Source organism: Helicoverpa zea, chromosome 7 (genome assembly GCF_022581195.2).
Source record: "Helicoverpa zea isolate HzStark_Cry1AcR chromosome 7, ilHelZeax1.1, whole genome shotgun sequence".
Classification (NCBI taxonomy): Eukaryota; Metazoa; Arthropoda; class Insecta; order Lepidoptera; family Noctuidae; genus Helicoverpa; species Helicoverpa zea.
In genome coordinates this window covers 6,250,824-6,256,823 of record NC_061458.1, presented here as the reverse complement: position 1 = coordinate 6,256,823, position 6,000 = coordinate 6,250,824, and the positions used below count along the sequence as shown (strand labels likewise).

At 34.9% G+C, this 6,000-nt stretch overlaps 1 protein-coding gene across 2 annotated transcripts in view; it reads left to right on the top strand.

The window, feature by feature from the left end:
• The first annotated feature begins 667 nt into the window (after positions 1 to 667).
• LOC124632100 (short neuropeptide F) overlaps positions 668 to 6,000 on the top strand; it is a 54,587-nt gene continuing 49,254 nt past the window's right edge. For both annotated transcript variants that reach the window (XM_047166767.1, XM_047166766.1), the window contains exon 1: positions 668 to 759. The gene's annotated coding sequence lies outside the window, so the exon portion shown is untranslated. The remainder of the gene's footprint in view (positions 760 to 6,000) is intronic.

Genomic DNA, 6,000 nt, shown 5'->3' with positions numbered 1-6,000 from the left:
TCTATTACAATTAGGCTTAGGTGAGGCGGTACCTCCATCTGGGAATTGATGTTTTATTGAAAACGAAACTCCATTACTTTTGTATTTTTTCCTCAACATTTTATTTAATCATACCTAATGTTACTGGTAAAAATGTTTTCTTTATATTTATATTTTATATTGCACTGTACTATTGTAAACACTTCGCAATATAAATAGAGTAAAAAAACATTTTAGCTAAGTTCTGGGTTCAAATAAAAGTATTTGTCACACTTACATGTCACCAATTCGAAAAAGTATTTGAAATGTTTACATAAACCCGGTTTGATTTCTTTAAACCAATATTATTTGACAAAATATCAATGATTACATATCGCCTAAAAATATAGAGATAAAAATTTCGTAAAAATACTAAACGTGCGCAAGAAACTGGTTTAAAAGCTGAACAAATATGAAATGACAGGTTGTCTAAATAAAAATATGCCTGTACAAAAGTTACGGTTGCCAAAAAATCCTTTCACGCAAATTCGGGAGTTAAAAAGTTACTAAGTTACAATTAAGTTCGGAACAAAAGTTGTGGTCGCGTTAAGTTTTACGCTCGAAGGCTGTAGCGCGCGCCTCGTCCCGCCCGAAGGCGGTCGGTGGGCGGGGCGGACACCTATATAAGCTTTTGCATGCCTGAAACTTTGTTATTGAATGCGCGCGATCATTTCGAAAACGTGATTCGAAGTATTCACTTGTGACGATCCGACGTTCCTGTTCCCGACACATAGAGCTCAGGTATGTAACACATTGCTCCATCGTGTAGAAAAATATTCATGGAAATGTATGACTTAAATATCACGTACTTTGAATGTGAGCTGTTAGATGCGTTATGAATGTTAAGTTTTCGATTATTTCAGATTTGATTTATGGGTTTTATGCACCTTCGTAAATATTTATCTGGTTACAAATTATTTTTACTGTCGGTTCCGGACTGTTTAGATAAAAAATAATATTTAAATACTAGTTAACTACAAAATAAAATAAATATTCAAAAAAACAATATTAGATATGTTAAGGGCAATATCAAATTATTATACTTATTCGCTTCAACTTTGACAGAGTTTTTGAAAGTTCGTTACAAAATAAACTTGGCTGTAAAGCCAACATATAAGTTCAAAAGTTGTTTTTTCGTTAGAACGTCAGGTAATAAGGAGTGCAGACTATCATTAAGTAGTTTTTCTGTATTAAAATAATTTTTTATTGAAATAATATATATTAAAAACTTATAATTGTTCTTTGCGCCGTTCATTTATTAAACAAGCAATAAAAAAAAACCACCAACAACATTTTAACGTAAATTCAATAAGAAGATAATTAAATTAATTGATCAGATTTCTCAATAATATTTTAAGAGGTTTTAAATTCAAGTTCAAGCTTAATTAAATTAAAATATTCGTTTTATAAAATTCTAATTGCAACGCAATGTAAATTTTACACAATTATAACACCAATACAAATTACATCAATATTTTATTATTGGACTGAAAAACTGCTAACACATACAACTCCTAACTCCAAAATCCTAGTGAAAAACGAACTAATTCGGACATTTAGCTTCCAGGCTTTTTAGTCACACGTAATCAAATGAACATCTAGCAAATTGCAATAGTCACCTGTAAAGTCACATTAGTACCTAAAAACCAATGTGGCTAACTCGTGAAAGGTGTTAAATATGGTATTGTCACAGTGTTCCAATTAACACTCGTCCTAATTAATCTTATTAATGTCAAATCGTAGTAAGAATCAGTGATAAATAATAAAGCTAGTAATTTTTGGTCAAAACATATCTCCTTTGATACGTAAGCTGCATAGTTTTCACGCCAAAATAAATAAAAACACAACTTCAACAATAAGCTTAAAGCTGTTATTTACGATGACGATTTTCAAGTATTCATTTAGAAAACAATTGAAACATTTTCTCTGAAAATAAGAGACACGGCACAGATACATTCTCACTTGTATTACGTCACTACTACCAGAAGTGATATGGACACAAGTAATTGATAATGTAGGTATGTGCCCTTCTTACTTTTGACAGCAACTGGGCTTGACCTTTATTCAAAGTAGCACTTCAATAACATATATTTCGTAATATGCCTCACATCTGAATTGTAACTAGCCAACTGACTTTCTAAACTTCAGACTAACAGTTTTTCCGCGGTTTCACCCGCGTCCCGTGGAAACTTCTGCCTGTATCGGGATAAAATATAGCTTTTGTTACTCGGAAATGGTATAGCTTTCTAAAAGTTAAAGAATTTTTCAAATCCGCATTATCACTTTCGGAGACTTTGGGATACAAACAAAGAAAAAAATGTTTTTTCTTTATAATATTAGTATAGATATGTAGATTCGAAGTTACAAAAATATTTTGAAAATAATTTCTCACCAACATTCCCTCATACAATGGACTTCAGATCAAGTGGAGGAGTACAATAGGACATTGTTCCAGTGTATCTTTCAGTACAAATGTTTTATTGTAGGGAAAGCTCTGTATACGATCAGTTTTAAGGAAAAGAGTTTTGAAAATGATAATTATATTTTCAGCGTCGTGGTTACATTGATTGTAGCGACATTTTTATCTGAACCCAATTTATTTTTCTTTAGAAAAGGCAAAATAACAAAAGTAAAAATCCGAGTACCTATTAAGTGTGACCTTTAAATCATATCACTCTTTTGCGGGGCTTTAAAACAATACAGTCATTATCAGCTTATTTTATACCATCGTCTCAGATTCAGAAAAAAACATACTTGAGCTAAGAATGCGCGAATACTTGTTAGAAGACGAAAATAAAATGTGACGTTATATTTTTAAATAAACATAATCCCATTAATACTAATCCAGCATGCGAGAAGCGTGCATTGAAGCTTACATCGGAAATCGACCAAAGAGATTTTATATGCCCGATCAATTTTTAAATGAAAGAATTATCGATGCGTGGGTAACAGATTTATCAAAATTGAGACATTATAAATTAAGCTGCCGATTGAAATTTTTAATTACAAACATGTCATACTTCATCATATTTTCTCATCATTATCTCGGTATCATGCGGCTGTCAAACAGTATTCATGTAAAGAAAATAAAATTTTAAATGTCGATAATTTATGTAAAAATTAAGATTTACTTAAGTGAGGCTGTAATATTAACGTGTAAAAATCTTTTAAGGCTTTCCTTATTTATTTTCTAGTCTAAATCTTAATTTCATCAATCCAAATTACTTAATTTAATTTTTAATAAAAAATATACCTACCGCCTGTAACATTTTATTTGAAGAGAGAGCTACAAGATTATCAGCCTCAGAAATCATCTATACATATAATAAATCTGTAGAAAAGTAATTTTTGTACATTGAAGAAATTGACAAAAAAAATAGCCAGCATGTTAAAGGATAACTAACAGAACCCATTTCCATCATTTTTGTTATTTTTGTCTGTTTGTCTGTTTATCTGTTTGTTTGTTCGGGATTCACGTAAAATCTACGAATTAAATGCAGACAATGCTTATATACAAAAATTCTACGTAACTTGGGGTATTACTTAGTTTTTGTTTCATCGAAATCGATTCACTCTATCGAAAGATATGATTAATTTTGTGAATTCAAGATGTAAAATATTACGACACGCAATCTATTTGTCAAAACTGTACATTTGAATGTTGTACTTATATTAGTTGATCGGCATATTATTATCAATCTTTACACAGAAAATCACACCTTTATAAGTAACTTCGGAAGAAAAAAAAAATGAAAATTTTGTTTAGCCAAGGTTAAAGTAGCTTCATCTGTGGTAAATAAAATACATCCAATTTGTCAAAGGAGCGAGGTGGTAAATGACAATATTACCATACATTCTTTATAGAGGATTATTATTTCAACAGATGGAGTTGTGTATTTTCCGTAATTCACCATATTTTAACACGAAGTGTAATTTTTCGATAGACATTTCAATTGTGTTTGTCAGTTTGCCGTGCCACATCAAAATCCAACTATAATTATTACCTTGATGAAAGGAAAATTAATAGTTCTCGGCCAAATTTAAAACGGTGCCATCTAAATTATTTTTTGAACATTATGTCAAAAATGATGACTTTAGTGGAACAATTACTTATCATTTAAAGTTACAGATGGAGTTCATATCAGGATTTTTTCATGAACATAGTTTAGCTTATCTTCCACTAATGTGGTGGCCTTAAAACAAATTACTTTGAGTGAGTAGTATTAAGTAGACCTTAATTATTTTTTCTGATGCAAAATATGTAAAATTAATCCTAGAAGAAATGAGGATCTATCTCTCGCAGGCGCTGCTAAGCGTGAGGTAGGTAATGTAGGATTCTGTAGCTTTAAAAACAAGCCCAGATACAAAGTGCAGATAAGAAATGGGAGCTCTCTCTATTTAATACCATACACACGTAAAATGCTTTATGCGTCTGAAAACGTACAAATTACGCGCCGCATACCAGAGACATGCTTACTTTCAAATTCTGATCGCAAATACACTGTTCACGATTACGAACAGTCTCAGTAAGACCCGAGCCAAGTCTAAAAACCCTAAAAAACACCTTTTATATAAAACTACGTTTGATGTCATTTAATCACAAAGACAGAATTGTTCTCTGTTGCAAATCCTATCCACCTATATCCTATCCTAATCCAGAATGCATTGCAGGTGTGCATTGCACAAAAACCAATGGTATCCTATTCGAGAAGTCAAAAGAGTTGGCCTGCCAACGTCAGCTTCTGCGCTAAGCAAGTGTTCTTAATAGTACCATCAGAATTACATTCATCGTTGAATGAGGTGAATAAATTTTCAGAAACCACAATAACAGTAGGAGCCAAATCGTATTATCGCTTCATAGAGTTCTGATTGATCCCAGGTGACCAAGTCAGGTCTGATTTGTTCGTTCATCAGATCTTTGAAAGTGTTTCGGTGGATACTTACTGTCGTCCTGTTTACGTGTGACACAAAATATGGTATATAAACGTCCTCCGCAAGAGCGAAATTTTCCCGGTGTGCGGTAGTGACGCACAGTATACAACACTTATGTTTCTTTTGATTTGCTGGCTCCACCAAGAAATGACAAATTGCGAGCGTACATTCTGAAAATCTTGGCAAAACTGCAGGTTTCAAGTACGAACACATGAAGTGGACTCTCACAGATACGTACATTTTGCCTATTCGTGAACTAATGCAAACATTTCGGTTTAGTCCCGGCTTAGGCCTCCCCCACATTAGGCGTGCGCGATCCTCGGGCGTGTGAGTAGCGCGGGCGCCGCGCGTGCGTCGCAAGCGCGTTGCGTGAGCGTCGCGTTTTGCTGCCCTGCGGCATTTGCAGCGCGCTCGCGGCGCGCACGCGCCGCTCTCCTTGACGTTTAACTGCTAAGGCGTTTAGCGGGCGGCGGGGATAGCGGGCGAAGGGTTAAGAACGCAACTCGAGCGCCGCGTGCTCGCCGCGAGCGCGTCGCTTGCACTCTTCATACATGCCGCAGGGCAGCAAAACGCGACGTTCACGCAGCGCGCTCGCGACGCCCGCGCTACTCACACGCCCGAGGATCGCGCACGCATAATGTGGGGTCAGCCTTACCATGAGTAAGTGAAACTATCCTACCCTATGCGCCTGCTGATGATGATGACTCATTTTATCATCCATCCAGCTATTCCCCAACTATGTTGGTGTTGGCTTCCAGTCACTGAATCTGTTTGAGTACCAATATTTTGCTTGGAGCGACTACCTATCTACAATCCAGTCAACTACACAAGACGATATCCATATTATGGTAAGACTGACAGACTTTCTGGCTTCTGATTAGTCGCAGCAGCTGCAGAAAATGTACAAATGACAGCTTTGTCAGACTCAAAGCATGTAGACATAGATTATAGCTGTTTCCTGTGAAAATTACTTACGCACCATACGTAATAATTTTCCAAATTGGCTGAACAACGACACAAACTTTACTTCTTTTGTTTAGATAAATGGTC